Source organism: Haliaeetus albicilla, chromosome 16, assembly GCF_947461875.1.
Source record: "Haliaeetus albicilla chromosome 16, bHalAlb1.1, whole genome shotgun sequence".
Classification (NCBI taxonomy): Eukaryota; Metazoa; Chordata; class Aves; order Accipitriformes; family Accipitridae; genus Haliaeetus; species Haliaeetus albicilla.
Window position 1 is genome coordinate 21,191,729 of NC_091498.1, and position 21,251 is coordinate 21,212,979.

A 21,251-nucleotide genomic window follows, 5' to 3' on the forward strand; every position below is an offset into this window, starting at 1 on the left:
TCTTCAGGTTGAGGCAGTCATTTGGACCAACATCCCCCTTGAAGTAGGGTCAGCACTGAAGCAACTAGACTAAGCTGCTTTGGACTTTTTCCAGGTGGAACTTGAAAACTTCCAAGGACAGAAATTGCAGAATTTCTCACAGATCTGATCCAGTGTTTAATTACCCCCACAGTAATTTCCCCCACCCTTACATCCAGTCAGAATGTCCCATGTACTTTATGATCATTGTCTCTCATTCTCCTGCCAGGCACCTCTATAAAGTGCTGAGTCCATCTTTTTAGTAACATCTTCTTAAGTATTGCAAGACTGCAACTAGTTTCTTCTCCAGGCTAAGCAGTACCAGTTTCTTCCCTCAGCATCCCTTCATGGGATGTGTGCCTCCTGACTACCATAGTGGCTCACCCTGGATTTGCTCAAGTTTATCAACAACCTGGGGACCCAAACCCAGACGTGATAAGACACATCTGATGAGAATGTATTCCTACTCATCCTCCACACCTAATAAATGGATAAATAAATAGACGCTCAAGGAACTTCACTTGTAATGCCAAGTGACATGTAATGCCAGTAGTATGAACTAACTACATTATTTGAATCTAATTATTCAGCTGCTTTTTCTACTGATCTGGTAGTTTACTCATCTAGACTGTAATGCCCTAACCTGGATACATGGATGCTGTATAATTAGATCACAAGAATTGTTGCTTTTGCTAGAAACGGTCCAATTTTATCCCTACATTACACATTGATTCTGCAGGCCTAGCTGTCTGTGAAGAAGCAAAAAACAACATATATACCTCTTTCCTCCTGCTAGCATACGATATAGAACTGTGAATAAGCAATAACGTTTTGTAATGCCATCTTTTAGGCTCTTTTGCTGGAAACAGAAACAACTTGAAAGCCAGCAGCTACACTAACTTCCCTTATCAATATCTAGCTTCAGAAATGAGTCATAATAATAAAAAGATTAATCATACAAAGGATGACTGTTCATTTCAGTATTATCCAACGGGGGGCGTGTGTCTCAGTGACTCATTGAGGTGTGATGTCAATGCAGAATCAGGACCAAAAGCCCTGTTCTTGCTCAAAAGATGCATTAAAGCAATACAAGATTTTGCAAGCACACTTTACAGAAGGTCTTTTGTCTGTATTGCTGAATCATCTACTGTTTTCTGTGGGCTGTGTTATTCCTTGCTACCGAAAGTATGCTTCTGGGACCATATTAAAAATATGCTGAAGTGTACCTTTCAGATGTAGTCATACAGTTATTATTTTCACACTATGAAGTTCTTGCAGTAAGCATTCCCTGATTTGTTTTTAATTTAAATTTAATGTTTAAAAGGCGTGATGGGAAGAGGCAATGTATTTACTGGACAGTTCAACTTATGTACTATACAAAATTAGACTTTCAGTAGTTTGGAGGAAGCTTTTTTTTTTTTGTACTGGGATTTAAAAACAAAGACCCAGAATATCTAGAGACAGAAAGACAACTATGTTACTGCTGAATTTAGCAAAGAAATTCAATGTGCATTTTACGGGCCAAGTAATTGGATTGGATGACTCTCCAATAAGGTACATATATTAGCTGAAACAGCAACAAATTCCTCAGAGTTGTGTTTCCTCTTCTGCTAATTGTGCTAATTGAGACAGTTATGACATGACTGTTCTTATACATTATACAATAAAATATTAATTTGCATTTGTTAGAAGAGTATTTCATAATGCAGCCACAGCACTGATTCAATCCTCATAAATAACATTTGGTGAGCTTTGTGAGAGGAACCCTTTTGCAAGCAGCCCACATTATGGCTTTCTATACTTTGTTCGGATTTCCAATCTGAATCGGTGCATGTTCCAGACTCTCAGTGCAAACAAGTCTTTGAAATAAAAAGATTGAGGGCAGCTGAATTCTGACTGAAACTTCTAATAGAGCAGCGCATCATATTACCATTACAGCTAATTAACTACACGGACACTTCAACTGATTACTTAACAGTAAGGTTCTGCCTACTGTCCCTAGTTTGAAAATATCAGCATCCCAGAGGGAGACTTAATCTCAGGTAGTACGTACAAGCCTCTCTCAACCAACCTCTGGCTGTGTCTCCAACCTGAGGCATTAAACGTCATGATTCTCTCCTGCTCTTAGATGCCATACTCCACTACTTGGCCTGAACTATATGTGGCCCAATCAAGGAACAGAAAGTCTGTCAGAAGGAGACCTCCCCATGGCTGCAGTCTAGCACCCACAGCCAAAATTACAGGAGAAATAATTTGCTTTTGTTTTATCCTTATTTGACATGCAGATGAAGTAGCTTCAGGAAAAATAAACTTGAGCTCTTTATTTTAATGTGGGGAAAAGGGAGAACACATACTGCTTTATCACTTTAGAAGGAAGACATTTGCTGACTTGCAGAAAGGATGGTCAGAAAATGAAAGCAAACAGTTGTTTGTGAGAAAAGAAAAGCAAATTCCCATTTCCCGTGTTCTCAAAGCTCTGCCCTTAGGCTTCATCGGAATCCAAAATGAGGGATGAGAGATTATTGCTAGTACAAAAAAAAGAGGATATTCCAGAGCTGCCTTTCCACTATACCTATCACACAAAGTCTTCACCTACAGAATCTCAGGACTGGGAAAACATGGTAATGCAAAAGTGACAATTCAACATTTTCTTTTGCAGGTGTCCTTAAAAGTGAAGAGCTCTCTTTGATCATCCACTCCACTAGCAGCTCAATCATTCCATACTGCTTGACCTTCAAGATATTAACACTAAGGACCCAAAGAAGAATTTAACCATCTACTGCTGGTTTCCTCACTTTGAGGAAACACAGCTGTATACTGAACATGGACAACATTGAAATCAGCAGTTTTTAACGTGCAACATCAAAGCTAAGCTCCTACGCCCAGATAAAGGTGAATGAAATATATAATTCTTCTTACTTTTAAATCCTTCTCAGCAGGATTTATGGGTATTCATTTGGAAGAAAATGAGGCCCGCTTTGGTTACTGGCTAAAGTTCTAGATTCAGGAGCTTTACAATTTGCACTCTAATTTGGAAACTATCATCATTGGCTTGCATCTGCTAGAAAGCATGGCAAGAAAAAGGACAACTTTTCATTTTCTTTAGAAAGCTACCAAATACAAAACTCTAAGTCTTTAAGAACAGATGGTCTGCTAGCCTTATTTTTGCCATTTTCATAGAATCACAGAATGGTTTGGGTTGGAAGGGACCACAAAGATCACCTAGTTCCAATCCCCCTGCCATGGGCAGGGACATCTTCCACTAAGTTGCTCAAAGCCCCATCCAGCCTGGCCTTGAACACTTCCAGGGATAGGGCATCCACAACCTCTGAGGGGAACCTGTTCCAGTGCCCCACCACCCTCACAGTCAAGAACTTCCTTACACCTAATCTAAAACTGCCCTCTTTCAGTTTAAAGCCATTACCCCTTGTCCTATCACTACATGCCCTTGTAAAAAGTCCCTCTCCAGCTTTCCAATAGGCCCCCTTTAGGTACTGGAAGGCTGCAGTAAGGTCTCCCTGGAGGCTTCTCTTCTCCAGGCTGAACAACCCCAACTCTCTCAGCCTGTCTTCATAGGAGAGGTGCTCCAGCCCTCTGATCATCTTTGCGGCCCTACTCTGGAGTCACTCCAACAGGTCCCTGTCTTTCTTATGTTGGGGGCCCTAGAGCTGAACACAGTACTGCAGGTGGGGTAGCACAAGAGTGGAGTAAAGGGGGAGAATCACCTCCCTCAACCTGCTGGTCATGTTTCCTTTGATGCAGCCCAGAACATGGTTGGCTTCCTGGGCGGCAAACACACATTGCCAGGTCACGTTGAGCTTCTCGTCAACCAACACCCCCAAGTCCTTCTTGCTGGGCTGCACTCGATCCACTCATTGCCCAGCCTGTATTTGTGCCTGGGATTGCCCCAACCCATTTGCAGGACTAATTTTCAACAACTGTTCTCCAAAACCGGAACTAGGAAAGTTAATAATAAAGATCAAAGCTATCAGAACAAGAAAGGAATTTTTATTGATTGACTGGCATGTACTGTACCAAAAGCCACACTTTTCTGTGTAATTAGACAGTTCAGAACAAAGCTCTGAGGCAAACAATAACTCTGCTCTTCTGGAATAGCACAAGCCAAATGTAGCAAAACATTCCTCATGTCCAATTTGTCAACATCTTTCCCTGATAAAATTATTTAGCCAACACCATTTCATCACTGATTATATCCAGGAGTTGATCCAAAAACAATGTACCAGCTTTATCCATAATCTCATCTCAGCAACAGCTAAAAAACCCCACACTCATTTATTATGGTTTTATCAGTGTTGTGCATAGGAAGCCCCTAGCAAAGAGGTGAGCTTAAACCAAAGAATTACTTCTGCAGGGAAAGAAAATTATAGACTTTGGGGTTTACATTTTACATGCTAGGTTTTAAAATTTTGGCCTCAAAACCCAAAATGAAAATGGGGGAGGTGAGAAGGGGGTAAAAGGAGCAAAGTTACTCATAGAAGAGACTTTTAAAAAGAGACACAGAACATATCATGGGTCAAGATTTGCAATAGAAATGTAAGATCCACTCCAGTTATTCTCTGTGTCTCTTTCAGACTGCACCATCTCTATAGTAAGAGCAAGTGAATAAGGCACATACTTGCCTTTCAGTCATCTCAGTTTATAACCAGCAGTTTAGCTCAAGCTGCTAATGACGGAGGTTGTATGATGTGTCCTGTTCCACTGTAGCTGCTAAAAGTTTGATAACTTCTGGCAGAGGAGCAAGGTGACAATGAGGGGGAGGAAGAGCAGCATTTACATCTTGATACTGAGCTAAATCTACCAGAACTCGTCTCTCTTAGCCCTGTTTCATAGCACTTTATCAGCTATGCTAGAATTCAATATTGCTATTGTTGTTACTTCCTTAAGAAATTGTGATGTGTATCTAATTATGCTCATTTTATAACTTTATATATAATGGTATTCTGTATTTGCCTACTTATAAACAATTTGTATACAATAAGTATATAGTCTGTATACATTAAGATTTATTGTCTTAACATTTTTTATTTTTTCCTTATATTGAATAAACTAAAAGTTATATTAAAGTAATGGAAAGTGGCTACTTTAAATTTAAAACAGTTGTAAAAAGTTATGGAAAGAAAAAGATTCAATGATTCTAATATGTTATGAAATAAAAAATAAAAGACCAGGGAAAATATTTAGAAAATGTGTCTTAAAAGAAGGTATACCAAGTCATTGTAATTTTAACAATACCATAGAACTACACAGGTAAGATTAATCTAAAATAGAAGAAATGCTGAAATACCAATGATTCAAAAGTTTTATTATTAATCAAAGTTTTGGGGTTTTAGAATGCCTCTGAAGAACATTCTGGCAAATGCTGAGACAAAAAGCTGCACATTAACTACCTAAGGTAATGCAGGGTGAGTAAAAAAAAACTTAAAGAGACTGAGATAAAGGCAAAAAGCAATGAATGATGCTCACTCTTTCCGAACATCTCCTTCAATATTTTCATGTTGACCTTGAAGTGCTTTGCTATTCTGCCAAAACACAACAAATCTCTTGTTTGAGGACTGATTGCTTTATAATTTTATTATCACTTAATGTTTTCATCCTAGTTCCTAACTTTAAGATAACTGTCCTACATAAGAAATTAATGTAATATTTTATTACTGAATAGATGCAGATATGAGAATGATAAATTAACACAGGGCTATACAGCATTCCAAACTTTGCTATTTCATTAAATTTCTTTACAGAAGTCAACAAGCATTTTAATACAGACAATATGTATTTTCAAAGAGAGGTTTTGACAAAGTTCTCTACCAAACATCTTAAGGAAACTCTGCTCTCACAGCACAAGAAGGAAAGACCTCTTGTAATTTAAGGAAGAAAATAAAGAGTAGGTGTTACAGGACTGCTTTTCTGCTACAGAGATTACACTCCCACAGGGACTGTGGTGTTCAACACAGTTATGAAGAATCTGGAAAAGAGGGTGTGTATAGCTGATTAAAGGTGAGATGGGGTAATCAGATCTAAAGCCAGCCAAGGCTGTTTATGGGATATTGAGAATGTGAATGATAAAATGGCAGGTGAAATACACTGCTGAAAAATGCAGATCAATGCACATGGGGAAAAATAACTGTAAAATATACTTAGCTAAATCAGAGCCCATCATTATGTTTTACCAGTCAGGAAAGACATCTGATTCATTTCGGATAGTTCTCCGAATACAGCATTCAGCAGCAGCCCAAAAGGCAAAAATGTTAAGAATTAGTAGGAAAGAATTGAGAACAACATAGATTATGAGCATATTATGCCCAAATCTTCAAAACAGTTCTAGTCACATCTCAAAAAGAAAAAAAAGTAACATCAATACAAAGGGTACATAGAAGAAAGAATGGTCAGAAATTGCAAATGGTTTTCACACAAAAAGACTAGAGCACTTCAACTTGAAAAAGGGACACTTCTGGATAGAAACAGGTTAGCAATTTTAAAAAATCATGATCAGACTGGAGAAGGTGGCCTATTAATTATCTGCTCACAATTCCTCACAGTACACAACGATGAGGACAACTGCCAAAAGCAGTTATTAGGCAATAGATTAAGTACAAAAGAAGCTCCTTCACAACAGTATATAATTAAATAATTGAATTTGTTATCACAGGAAGTTGTAAAAGAATTGGAGCATTTGAGTGAGTTCAAAATGGGATTAGATGCATTCAGAGGAGAGGTACAGTGGTAGTTACACAGCCTCTGGATCTGGAAAGCCCTAACCTGCAGATGGTTGAAAAAAGTGAGGGTTAAAAAATGTTCCTGCTTTTGGCATAATGTAAACATGATCCTCATGTGGGATTAGGTGAATGGTTTGCATGATCTGGATATGCAGTTCTAATGTTCACCGGTGGAAGCAGGTTCAATTTCTGAAAGAAACTGATTTTGAGAAAGTGAACAAAGGAAAATTGCCTTTATGCCCATTATGAGTAATTAGCAATACTGAAGGAAGGGATGGATAGAACAACAGAGAGATGAAAGTAATGGGAGAAAAAATACTTTTTTTTTTTCCTTACATTTTTCTAGTCAATACAAGACAGTACATGTTAAGACCACAGCCAGGACTAAGATCCTGCTGCCATAGAATGGTACTGTGCTGGAGTCCTAAGTAGCCTTCTTGAAGAAGTAAACATATCTCAGTCTGAAGAATGCCTGGCATCTCCCTGCTTTGTCACATTTCAGATTCTTGCATATAAACAAACTTCAGACATTTTTAAGAGGCTATTTGGATGGCAGGCCACTGAAAGTATTTTCAGTTCTTTAAGATTCATCATACAAGAAGTACAGGATTTCACAGGAGAAAAGACAGTGAGCTAGCACTTTTCAAACTTTGCGGTCTTACACATACATACACACATTTGCTCGCACACACACTAAATGACATTCCCAATTTTCTAGCTGTATGAAGTAAATTCCATTTGACTGCAATACTATTTAATAGAAGACACAGGTGCAAATCGGTATCACAGGTGCAAACCAGTATAGAATCTTCTTCCCCAGCAGATCAAGAAACTGAGACTAGCATGATCATTTACACACCTCTCAATTACAAAGGATTATTGCCATTCTCCACCTCTTTTCCTTCTTATTATCTTAGCCTATCAGTTTCTTCCTTTGCCAACCCCTTACCTATCACATACATTCTGTTGCACAGTGCTGCCTACACTCCTGCTCCCAATGCCTCACGTGTGGCTGAGTCAGAAAAAACATGAAAATAATCTCTTCTCAAATCAGCAGTACAAGCTGGGGGAATGTTTTAAGACACTCTTTCAACTCCCACTGTTTTTCTCCCACAGAATCTATACTAGTAGACTGCAAAGGAATAAATCAAACTTCCTGAGATAGAGGCTGGAAGTATCTCTTCTCTTTCTCTAATTAATATTTCTTTCTAGTTCAGCCAGTATAAAAGTCAGGTCTCAGTAGGCAAGGAAACATTAAAAAAAAAAAAAAATTGGTCTCAGATACGATGGATGGCCTTCCCCCCTCAGATATTAAAATTAAAAAAAAAAAAAAATTAGAAATACTATATATCAGCCACATGATTTTAGAGCTCTAGAAGTTATTTCACACTGTAAGTAATATTTCCCTTGTATACCTAGTAAGCTGAATCTATAAGAGAAATTCCACAATTAGATTGCTTTAACAACAAAGAGATAATATGTAACATTATAACTTTTCACTAGCTATTGCTAGATTCTACATCATAGGCTAACTGTACATAGACAGCTAACAGTCCCTGCGTAAGATCAAAGCAGACAAACTGAATTCTTGTCTACCAAACTTTGTAAGCAACCTACTTTCTTTTCCAGTAATAAAAAGCACAATCAAAGCTTCTACTCATTAAAGTAAGGCTTTGAAGTGACAGACTGTACATTTTGTTTGCCTCTAAACTTCCAAGTTTCCCTTGTGCTGGAATGCTGCAACACTAAGTTAAATATTATGCCTTTAACCTTAGGGGGCCACATCTTATCCTCCTGTTGTAAGGCCTGCAGGACAGGACTAAGCAAGGAAAGCTTACTAACATCAAATCCTGGGAGTACAGACAAGCAAAGGAACATGATACCAAGCAGGGAATGACTCATTTTTGAAGAGATATTATGCTTCATTCACAGTCTCTGAATACATATTACATGATTACCTTCACCCAGAAGACAGTTACTCAGAAAGTAGCAAGCATCTGTCTTTTGGGGTGGTGGATGGGGAATGTCTCAATATAAACACAATAACTGTATGTTAAGGAACTTAAAGCAATTCATAATTTCTAAAATAAAAAAGCCAAAATTCTTACCCACTGACATCACAATAGCTTTGCTTGACTACTCAGGATATGACCCATGTCATTTTGGAGAAAATGTCATCTCTTGATAACAGACTAGTAAGGAGCTGCAATACTGCCTCCTTTTCAACCTAATAATTTTACATGAAACATCATGTTTTCTAGAAAATTATGTAATTTTCCATGCTTTTACCATATACTTGGGTTCTATTGTCTAGTATGTCCCTTGTTATCTTGCAGACCATCTTCTTCAGCTACATAGCACAGTGCATACTGGTAGCCACACCTGAAACAGCTCATGAAACTAAGTAAAGCTTTATTTTGAGAAAGTAACCAAACAAATCTTTTTAATCCTGGTGATAAAGGTTTTAAAATTTATCATGGAAGAGGAGCGAGAAAGTGGAATAACAGTTAGTATTCATGCAGAATTGGTTTGGACAGGAATACGCTCTTCCAGTTCACTGCCTCTTCAACTGAGGTAGGTCAAACGCAGGTTGAATTATACCTTTGTGGCACTCAAAGTATAAATTTCTCAGCAGCTACAATCTGTCCCACAAAACTGTAGCACTCCTAACATAATACTGATAAATGAGCTAAGACTGGGTTTGTTTACCTTTTTTGCACATGCATTCTCAAAATAGAAATTACAAGTTAACGTCTGAGGACAGAGAATAGCTTTATGTCACTAATACATTAAAAAAATATTTGCTTCCAATAGAGTTTTACCATATTTCCTCTTCTTGGCTATAAAGAGAAATTGTCTTAAGAACAATTCCATTTAATTACACTACAAAATATTTTTTTATACATCATTAAAGCAACAGATTTATTGTAAGGGAAACATACGTAATTTCAGTCTACCTTGTGTGATTGCTTTCATAGTCAGTTTTACAGGTATGCCTTTTCTTATTTAAAAGATTTTATTCCAGTTCTTTTCTTTGGCCCAGGGAGTAACTGTTATGAAATGTTAGTCATCATCTTTATCACATATGTACTCCAAGTTCAAAGCTTCTGTGATACAAACATAACGCTTTAGTATCAAGCATATAAAAAGGTATATTTTCTTCCAATTAGAAGTCATTGGGATTGAGAACTTTAGATAAACAAAATATATCCACACACATTTGCTACAAAGTAGGAGCAAAATATAATCTGTTTGTTCTATCACTACAATGACAATTTCTTCAAGGAAAAAGAAGAGGGGTTTGTAACTTTTTTTTGCTTTCGCACATAAAAAAAGCATTAGAGAACTTTTAAAAAGAAACAGTTTTTCCAACATACGAAAGTCAAATTCTCGTCTCAGTATCCCTCTTCCCCATTAAGCTCTCATGTTTGCAGTTTTGCCTTAGAAATTGTGTTTTGGTAACGATTATGAGACTTTCTCCAGTTTACTTGTATCTCTTTATTAATTCAGTTAAACTGTAGTGAACACTAGCTTTACATTAGTCCTATTATAGTTATTAGGGTTGATATAAAGAAAGCAAAACTTGATAAGCTAAGGAAGTGTTTAGGGTTGGGTTTTTTTTTTTCCTTACAGAAAACACAGATATTTGCTTTTACTTGTCAATTGAAAATGCTGTTTTCATTCAAAGATTCACCAGTTTGGATATGGCTGGATACAGTTGCAAAATACTGATCTAAGATTTCTTTCAAATGTTTCTACCAAATCCAGTAACACCAAATTTGATGTTCTCTGCGGGGGAAGGAGCAAGAGAAGAAAAGAAGCATAGACTTATTCCATTCTGTACATCATCTTCAATAAAAGAGCTATTTTAATACCACATGCCTTCAACAGACTGAGAGGCATGAGAATATGTATAAAGGGGACCTTTCAGGGAGATTCACTTTAGCCTAAGGCCATTTGTCTCCCTAAGTTTTCTGTTTGTTGGTTTGGTTTGGTTTTTTGTTTGTTTTTAAGTCAACTTAAGTTCCTGCCCTAAAATGAGGAACTTAATTTAGGCTCTCTGAGTTGCACTCTGGAGGAACCTCTCTCTTCTCAGCTGACTCTAAGAGAAGCCCAGGGAGACAAACTTCATTAGGCTAAAACTAACCTTTTTTATGTTATATAGAAATTTCTGAAGTGATTTACTTCAGATTACCTTCCAAATAGATTGCTCAGGACAAGGGAAGGAATAGTGGGCTAAAGAGAGATAGGTTCTACCCTTTTAATTTTTAATTTTATTGGCTGAGAAATTAATTTCTTAAGAATTAAAATCTTCTCTTTATTAGTCTTCTCTTCTATCCAAATCCAAGGCTGCAGTCATTAGGAATTGATCTTCCCAGTAGTTTTCCCTCACAAATTTAAAGAAATGAGAAAGCTAGAACTAGAGTTACTAGGTTTTCTATAAACACTTAATGTATGTTCCATTAATTTTTTTCACATCCTTCCTTTATTTCTTACTTGTAATACGTAACAACTGACTATGAACAAGTAACACTTGCCAAACTAGCTTAACAAACAAGATAGATAATGTATCTATGAAAAAAAAAATTTAAATCTATCTAAAGATAAATTAATACCAATGTTACTTTGATCTGTGTAAATAAGATGATGTCAAACTGTGTTGAGCGTGTTTCTAAGGCATGTAAAGATTTTTTTCCAACACAAACTTTTTTGTTGTTAATGTTTCTTAGTTAGAACAATGTTTATTTTAATTTCCATGGCGCTTAATGGCAACCCACAAATTCATTTCTAAGTGTTCCCTCCAAATGTTTTGTTTTTAACCCTCTTGGAGAAAAAAAAAAATATTTTTACAGAGCGAAGAGGATAAAGTTACTAACTGAACATGCCATTTTTGTGTTTTTGTTAATGAAAATATTTAAATTTAAAGTCAGAGCCAGCTTTTTTTTTTTTTTTTTTCAAAATTGTCATTATCCAGTTAAGTCAGAAATGATTTTCTTAAGAAACAACAGAATCTAGAAGATAAACAAATGGGCAACTACAATACTTTCCATAACAAATCATTTGGCAGCCTAAGTGAATGGTACCACACTGTTCTATCACACACATGAAAAAAACCCACTTCAAATCTAAATGCACATTAAGCACACTTTTGAACTAAGTTGAAGCAAAAAGCAAACTTCAATCACATAGCTTGTTTTATTACAACCAATACCCTAACTGAACATTGTAGTACAGAGCTTCATGAATATTCAATGACAGAGTAACCACTTACACAATATTAGTGGTTTTGGTATTTAAAATTACAGTTTCTTCTTCAATTTTTGCAGCAGAGTGGAATAATAGAATTTTATTTAGTTTACTCATCAGGCTCATACTCTGTCTTCATTTGTATTTCTGCAACTATACCAAGCCAAAAATCAGGCATTAGTAAGTCACATAACTTTTCTAGTCAATTTATTCAGCAAAGACATGCAGAAATTATTTGTTCAATTGACTTTCACAAAGCTACACAGTTGTAACCCTTGCTATGATGGGTTAATATTCCTTAGGGAGTATACTGAAAACATGCTGAATATCCTTTACATTGGTACATTACTCAATATTTATAACTGAGAGGAACGTTGAAAATTCACCAGTTTAAATCATTATTTCATAGCACAAATGCAGCAGAAAATACTAGAATTGTGTGTTTAAGAAAGCAAGGGATGCAACAGTTCAGTTCTGAACTATTCAAGAGATCTGGTTCTTCACTGTATATTTTCACTATATAACAATACATCTTTCACTATATTCTGCAAATATTTTGGGAAAGTTGAGTTTTGGGGGGGGTTGTTTTTCAAAAGATCTACTTAAGAACCTCAGGGCATTCAAAATACTAGCAACATAATTATTCAGCTTTTTCAAATAAACACTTGCTAATATAGGTAAGATTTACCACTGTGAAGAAGAAATTATCATTCCCCAACGCACTTAAGTGAAACCGGTCACTGTATCTTACTTCTTCACCTAGACTGTTTATCAGAGGTTGGTATTGTGTAATACTGCTTCAGGATGCATCCTAATTATTAAATTCACTATAGTAGAACTCATCATGTTACCTAACAGTAGCTGTCTGGTCTTCTGCACTTCTGCACTAAATCTCACTTTTGTCACATACCCAAACCATATTGCACTTCCAGTTAGCAAGAATGCACAGTAACATACTGAGTTTTATGATGTAACTTCCATCCCTGAACACCCATCTAGGCAGAACATTGAACTCAGTGGGAATTATGTTTGATAGTTACAGACAAAAATATAGCTTTTGGATATTAGACAATCCAACACTTATTTTTATCTTTTAGTTCATTAACTTCAGTTTCTGATCTGGACTGCAAAGGATTAATTTTTTCACAGACAGTAAGCTATCACTGTTGTCTTCAATAGAAGAGTGTACGAACACAGAAATTGGTGTTATATAAATGTTGTCTTTGTATCCCATATCTTCTCATCTACAACTTTTATACTATTTTTTATGAACAATTTAATTAAAATTAGTTTAAAAACTAGCAAATAGTCAATATACACATTAATCAACAAAAAAACCCCTGAAATATTTAAAAAATGTCAGAATAAAAAGTAGCAGACCTACATAACTCTTACATGCACAAGACTCCTATTAACTTCACTGAATGAGACCCACAAATGAGAAATTAGTCCAACTGTTTCAAATAACAGAAGTAAAATCTAAAATGCAACCAGAAAGCCAGATATTACCTATCAGAGGAATTTAAGGTCTGCAACTGTCATGGTCAGCATAATGCCCTGTAGCACAGGTGAAGAAAGAATAGTGAAAATTCAGCAGGCTAATAGTTGGAATGCTGTAGGCATGAGCTTTCTGTTTTAAACAAAAAAAGAAACAAATTTAATGTTATCTAGACAGAAAAGGGGTTTTTCTGTTTGTTTAAGCAAAACAAACAACTCCTTCCAAACAGATGATCAAGCTAAGAAAGAAAACAGGATGTTACCACAGGTTAATTTCTTTCAAATAATCACAGAATAACTAAGCAGTGGCTAACAGAAATAACGTATGTAGTCAGTTTGATTAAGAACAATTGAGATCTTATTCTGCCATTTTTTACTGAAGTTAACTTCAACAAAAAGGGTCTCTAGAAATTTCTGAAGCAAGCTGAAGGAAGCCAGAGGGGGGGCTCCTTAATAGGATCACCATCTCTGGGTTTTGTGAGCATGTGTTTAGTGTTGCTGGTTTTCCCAATGTTCTGCAAAAACCCATGAAATCAAGGGCAGGGGGAGAAGTACACAATCTAATCCATAAACCCAGTATTTGCATACTCTGAGTAATCTTCAGAGAAAGAGTCCAGTATTTTGCTGTATATTTTCAAGAAAAAAACAAATCTATGACAGGTGATTAAAAGGGTACCTAAAGGAGCAAGTGCAAGTGAGCCATGTCCATGATGTGGAACTCCTGGAGTTCTATCAACCTTAGAGCTTGCATATTGACCTTGTATATGCACAAAGGGACATCATTAGTGGAGAAACCACTTCAGATGCAAGGAAATTTTCAGGGAACAGATTCTTGAGCTGATTCAGCTGTCTTCTTCAAATGACAAGAAAGCAGATGCGGGCTGCTGTCTCTGAATATTACCTTATTCTCCCTGGCTGAGCTTCAAAACCTCTGTTGCATAAAGAGAGACTAATTAGAATGGCTGCCTCTACTCAGACAGCTGACATTTATTCACCATGGGAAGAACCTGTCCACTAACAACATTCCCATGAGCCTGACTGACATGCCTGAAGAGCAGACTGAGTAGAGTCTATAGCCTGTTCCCAACGACTGCAGAAACCTCAGATCTTTTCCCTTTAGGCATTGCAGCCCTGATGGAAAAATCTGCAAAATAGATGAGGGTCTGTTTTACAATCTAACAGTGCTCTTCAGTGCTTTGGAAAGAAGACAAACATATGGACTCCCACCAACTATTAGAACTTAGTGTGAAAGCACAGGACAGTTATCAGCATGTAGCTTTCATGATCTGTTTCACACACATTTGCAAAAGTTTTCCAAAAAAAAGTTAAGATTTCAGTGCACAGACAGTCAGTTTTGTAACCTATGCCTCTCTACATTAAGAAACAAGTTGTTTCTATGCAGCTGAGCTAACAAAACCTGTTCTTCAGGTATTTTATTTTAATGATTTTGTGTCTTATCTCCCTCATAACAAGTTCATTTGTCTCCTAGTCTCCTGCACTCCGGAGGGACAAGAGACAGCATTTGCTATGCCTGGTTTTAAGCTTCACACATGCCAGGTTGCCAGCTGGCAGATCAAACAGAATCAATGACAATTTCAGCTCACAGTGGAGCCTTTCCCCCAGCAGCACTAAGCTGAGTCTCTTCTCTCCTACCACACCACTGATTTTCACTTGTAGGAAACATAATACCTTTGAGATCCTCTCTTGCCAAAATCAACAAGTTGGACAAGTTCAAAGGCTACTGGGAGGGAATGAAGAGAGGGCAGGGAAGAAGGGGGAAGGATACTTGGCTGACGACCAGAATAACAGCATAATTTTTATTCCAAGGAAAACAAGACCAAAAATATTTTGGAAAGAATAAATGCATAGCTAACACTTAAAGAAGGCTAGTGGACAACACATAATGAGAAATGTGTCTCTAACGAATAGCCATATAATTCTTTTTTCCCCTGAAAAAAGCTTATGTAGTCATGTTGTCTGTTCAACTCTCCCTCTTCCCCCCTGCACTGCAATAACTTTTGAAGCTTGGTGACCCAGGGAATGGCAGGTATCTGGCAGTTTGCATTTCCATGGCAGATGCAAGTTCAGCAGTACAGCATCTGAAACAGAGACTATATAGAATAGCTTTGAAATATAGAATAAACTGACATCATAACAATTGTAGTGAGGGTGTTATATATATAGGACACAGTTATAAGGAAAATCAGGTTTTTGTGTTTCAAGTATTTGACAGTTTCATGAAACCTAAAAGTTACAGTTTACAAATTTCACACATCTCCTGTTGCCTTCTCCCCCTCCGCATTTAGGTTATTCATATAAACAGGTATTGTCAACAGTAAAAGTTACAATATTGTAAACAAAGCATCGATGTGCTAATTTTACAGGCACAGTGTGTAACCACAGAAGCATCTCCCAAGCTTGACATAAAAGATAATCATTGGAATTCTAAGAAAAATTTAATAAACAAGTATAAATAAATATTTATAGATCTAACATTTGTACTCCTCTATGAGATCTGTTAAAAAAAAAAAAAAGGGCAAACCAAACCAAACCAAACCCACAATCAGTCCTGTTGACATTTTTGTTTAGGAATAAACCCATTTGGAAGGTGATTGTCCAGTACCCTGTGCAGGACAGTTGAGAAGGAAAGTAAACAAAGAATCGACAGAGAGGTTGAGAAAGACACACGCTTCCACAAACATGGAAGTTTGTGCAGCTATAAAGCTACAAAATGTCAAAATTTCTCAACTGTTAAAAACAAAATTGAAGTATTAAAATTAAATCCAAAAGATGCTCAAAATTCATTACAGAAAAATACTGTAATGAGGTTGCAAATAGCAGCTATTCTGTAGCAGAAATGAGAGGGGTGCTACTGTCTATGTAACATTGCAACTCTTATTTTGAGAAAAAGTATAAGCCATGAACATGGTAGTAGTTTATTCAGACTTTTTTACAAAAATAAAGTAGCCCAAATGTACTTAGAAATATTAGAGGATTTAGGTGTGCCCTCAAACTATAGAGTAGCATAGTGCCTCCAAGAATCACTTGATCTATGTGTTTACCAGCATAACGACCCTTGAACAAGAGTATTAATCACTATCTAACAACTAACAAAAATTAAAAATACATATTTCTACCACTAATACATTCTTGATATCAGACCTCGCAATTGGACTTCAAAGCTTATGTTAAGCAAAATGCTTGAAATAATTACATGACAGTTGTGGATTACCATATTCAAAGTGAACAGCACAGTGTTATGCCAATTAGAGCCAACCTCATTTGAACCTTGAGGATTCTTCAATTAGGAATAAAGAGAACAGAACGGTTATATTGCTTTCAAACAAGGTTTCAATTTTCCCAAGTCTTTTTTTCCCCTAACTTTTTCCTCAGCAGAAGAGAGAACAAGGCATAGAAATGCCTGAAGTAACAATTCAATTCCATAACTGAACTTATATTTGCCAAAATAACATGCCTTCCTTTACTTGCTCTGTTTAATGAAGGAAGTTGAATTTCCTGCTCTCTTCATGAAGCAACTGAATGGTCAAGGCTTTGAGCCCCAGAGAGATGCTAAGGATTCCATTAGCTACTATTTCATTTCTTTTCTTTTTGATAGCAGGGTTCCCATAGCTGCCCCAGGAGCAAGGGCATTTCAGACTGACTATTGTAATGTTACAGAGAGCAAATCTACACAGTCCGATGCACTCTGTATACCGATTTTCACACTTGATACCATGGGACTGGAGGAATTTAGAGAAAGGTCAACATTTTCAGCAACTTCTCTTGCAGAGAAATGGGAAGTTGATCAAAGTATTGAACTCTGTCACACAAGTCATGAAGAAGCAACTGAATTAAGTAGGGATCCAACTGTCCCTTTTGACACAGCCACTTTGGGATTTATACAGTTAGGCCACATTTTGCTCACAGATAACAGCACAGGGGACCTGGAACTACATTGTAACTCCGCCCTCTAATACACTGAGCATCTTTGTCATATTCTCAGTCCCACAATCTCCCTGTCCCAGAAAGGGCTGGTAATGCACTATGGCAAGTTGTACATCATTTTTTATATTTTTATTGCTATAGCAACTGAGTGTAGGCATTTAAACATAGCAACAGACTTTTTATAGCACTTTCTTGGATGTCAAAATGGCATGTTGTTTTATTTTCTAAGCAGATGCTCAGAAGATAAGTACACAAGATGATTGTACAGTACCCACCTTCAAAAGAAAGAAAAAACCTCCCAACTTCACAACCCCTGAATCATACGAGCAGACAGGTAAGTGTAAGGCATATTGTGAGTTTAAAGGATTTTGTTCTGAGAAAGCATATCACTAACTATTACCTGAGAACAAGATTAGGTGAAAAACTTTGTTGATTTGTGCCCATTTTGTAAAAAGATGTGCAAGAAATTTACAAGGTCCTGCTCTCAAGGGAAAAACTTTCTATCAACTCTGATCTTTACCTGTTAAGCAACAGAAAAAGGGAAATTGTCTTCATATTAGGTGGAGCCAGATTCTCAGGAGGGATCAAAATCCACTGAGACAGACCCTTAGTTCACACACACAGGCAAAGCTCTGCACATTCCAAACGCAGCAACAGTGATTTACAAGAAGTGAGAGTTTGACCTGCTTTGTGGTTTAAGGAAATACAATTCATCATTTTCATAAGAAAGGCTACTTTTCTCTGGTATAGTATTTTTCTGTGGGTCTTTTAAGTTCTGTATCATTTCTACAAGTGATCAGTGAAAAAACACCACTTGGTGTTTAATGTAATTTCTGAACACATTCCTAGACATGGAAACACCAAGCAGCAACAGGACAGATTTCCTGTGGGATCTTTAGGTATTATTCACCTTTCTGTTATGGTTATGTATCAGCTTTGTATAGAGTGGGCTGGTTTGCCATTTTACCAACAAAAAAACCATTTTAAATCTGTTAAACAGCAAATATCAGAGACTTTAAAAAAAAATTAATCCAACAGGAAATGCCAAGAGCTTCTTATAAGGGTACAAGGTTGTTAATATTCCAGTGAGTCTATTCCATTAGCACACAATATACAAGTTTTGGAAGGGACATTTTAATGCTGTGCTTTATGCAGGAGAGATTTCAAACAGGTCCCAAAAGCTCAACAGGCAGATAAAAATTGAGTTTCTAGAATATATCACACAAATTCTTTCTCCCTGTCCCTCACAGATGTTTTCACTTAATTCAGTGAGTAAACACAGAGCAGTTTTCAAGCCTCCCAGTCTTGCTTTAAGTGTCCTAAGATACTTGGGAATTCTGATACATTTGCTTGGTTTTCTACAGTCTGCTCCACTGACTACTGTGCTTACTAAAAAAAGCTTTTGGAGCAATGCTGATGATTATACCTATCAAAGAATAGGAACGGTAAGTTTATTAACTGCAACAGCTTTCAGGGAAGTCAAGATGACAGGCACAACTATACTTGCATAGGGAACTGAGCAGAGTATTTAGATTTGCTTCTGATATTTTTCCAGTCTGAGATGATGTGCAGAACATCAACTCGACCTAGCACCTCCTCCTGGGGCAAACTCCACCCTCCATTGCAACTAGGCCCCTAATTATATTGTACAATTTTCATGAGCCCCAAGGTCTGTCACATTCTTTCACTATTTAAAAAGAAAAATATGGGAAATTCAGTGGCTGAAATTGTGAAGCATGTGTGCATTTTTATACATCGTTAAATTATTTCTCTTCCTCTCCAGAAGCTCTCCTTCAACTTATGGTTAGACACTTTATTTTTAATTTTTCTGTTCAGCAGTTAGAGCACAGTTCAGCACAACTTCGGAATTTTTAACAGGAAATGTTAATCAACATATCATGCTTTATTATATTCCACCACCTGCACACATACACGCCCTTCTAAAAAGGCCTTTTCAGAGGCATTACAGAGATACCAGGGGTACATTTGAAAATGAAATAGCAGATTTTTCTTTTCCAAAATTTCAGAAGGAGATCTCATTCTATGGATCCTACCATGTTAGTGCATCCCTCTAAGTCCAAAATAAGATGGGTGAAAATAGACCCACTGCTCCCATTCAAATTCTCCTAGATTTCAGACTCCTATTGCCTGCTAACTAACATAGCTTTTACCTTTGTGGTATTCATTAAGAGCCCGATCTGGCACCACTGAAGTCAATGGAAACTTTGGTGATGATTTCAAAAGTAAAGGCTCAGAGCCAAATTCCCCATGTATAACTTCAGTGTTACAAAACATTCTGCAGAATTATATAAACAGCAATAATTTTACTCTGAAGGCAAGCCCCTAGCCCAAAGCAATTGCTGTACTTGACTCAGCAGCACAGAATTTCTACCATGTATCCATTTCCACAATGCAAAACCTTATAACTGGTAAGAAAAAAGTGTGCAACTCCTACATAAACTGCTTTCCCCACCACCACTGTTTGTTACATCAACTTTTCAACTCCTTTGCTCTTTGCTGAAATTGCAGTTACTAGCCCACTGGACCCCATTTTATAGCCATGAGATAGTGGCTCTGTTTGGACAATCACCAAGATAAGTATATTTGCACGTAAATTAGGGGACAGCACAGTGATTCTAAAGTATAACTGCATCACGACAAAACACAAAAGAACATGCTTTACCATTAGTTGGGGAAAGAAACTTTCATGTTTACATACACACTTGGCATGCACTAGCTGCCAAGTTTGCATGTTTCCCTTCCTGACCTTCTCATGCTCCCCCCTCCAAGCAATCCCTGCTTAGCATTAAAAAAAAAAAAAAAAAAAAAAAAAAAAAAATCATTCTACAGGCCTTACTTGTCCAAACCCACAGTTGATCATATCTACAATATTACATGTCCCTGATGACTTGTGATACCTAAAGACTCTGGGTTTTGTATATTTTAAGGGGAGGTAAAAGTTCTGGCAGATGGTAAGGTATTCTTGATTTCAGCTATTAGGTGGGGCAGGAGGTGGTTGTTGTTGTTGGTTTTGTTGCTCTTTAAATCTTTCAGATACTTAATACATTTGGTAATTCCTAAGTAAAATAAAATTTCTCCAATTATTTTTCAGATTGTAAAATTAACAATAGACACATTGAAATACACAAAAGTAAAGAAAAAAAAAAGAAACATCTACCTACTGAAGAGGATTAAATCCAGGGATGCTGTTAGAGCCCAAGCTCTCCATCAAAACCTGAGGCTACAAGTCCACTTGCTTTAAGTATCAAATCTCCCCCTCCTTTTCAGAATTCTTAGGACATACTTTCCAGGGAGGGAAACTGAGTTATTATTTCGAAGTGCTACCATAACAGTCACACTCTTAGTTCTCCATAACATACCACTACACATGTACACAAGCAATAATTCATGTCTTGAGTAACTAGTTTATAAGCTTACAAAGATCCATCACCCACTCAGATTTCCTTTCTGTCAGTGATACTGAGATCCAAAATATCTCTTTGACCCACTTTTCAAAGGAAGTACGAGCGGAGAACACATCACAAGGAAATTCTTCTGCTTAATTTACAGGAAGGCTGCAAGTTAAGACAGAAAAGAGAGATCTCTCTGCCCACAAATCCCCCAGATCTTTAAATAACCCACAAACCTTGAAACAGCAAGGATTTTCTGTCCCCTTCCACTTAGAAACCATTTGATGCTTCTTTTTCCTGGACTTATACACTTCTCTAAGAACAGCAAACAGATGAGGCAAGAGGACTCCATGACATGTAAGGAACATACACGTGATCCTTGAAATGAGAAGCTTTCACA

At 36.9% G+C, this 21,251-nt stretch overlaps 1 protein-coding gene across 15 annotated transcripts in view; it reads right to left on the reverse strand.

The window, feature by feature from the left end:
* Positions 1-21,251, reverse strand: part of IRAG1 (inositol 1,4,5-triphosphate receptor associated 1) — a 125,560-nt gene that overhangs the window by 56,349 nt on the left and 47,960 nt on the right. For 2 of the 15 annotated variants that reach the window (XM_009922214.2, XM_069803855.1), the window contains exon 2: positions 13,509-13,629. The exons of 12 other annotated variants lie outside the window; for them this stretch is intronic. The gene's annotated coding sequence lies outside the window, so the exon portion shown is untranslated. Of the gene's footprint in view, positions 1-9,709; positions 9,779-13,508; positions 13,630-21,251 lie in introns of those variants that run through there. One more of the 15 variants, XM_069803857.1, reaches the window with a different exon arrangement.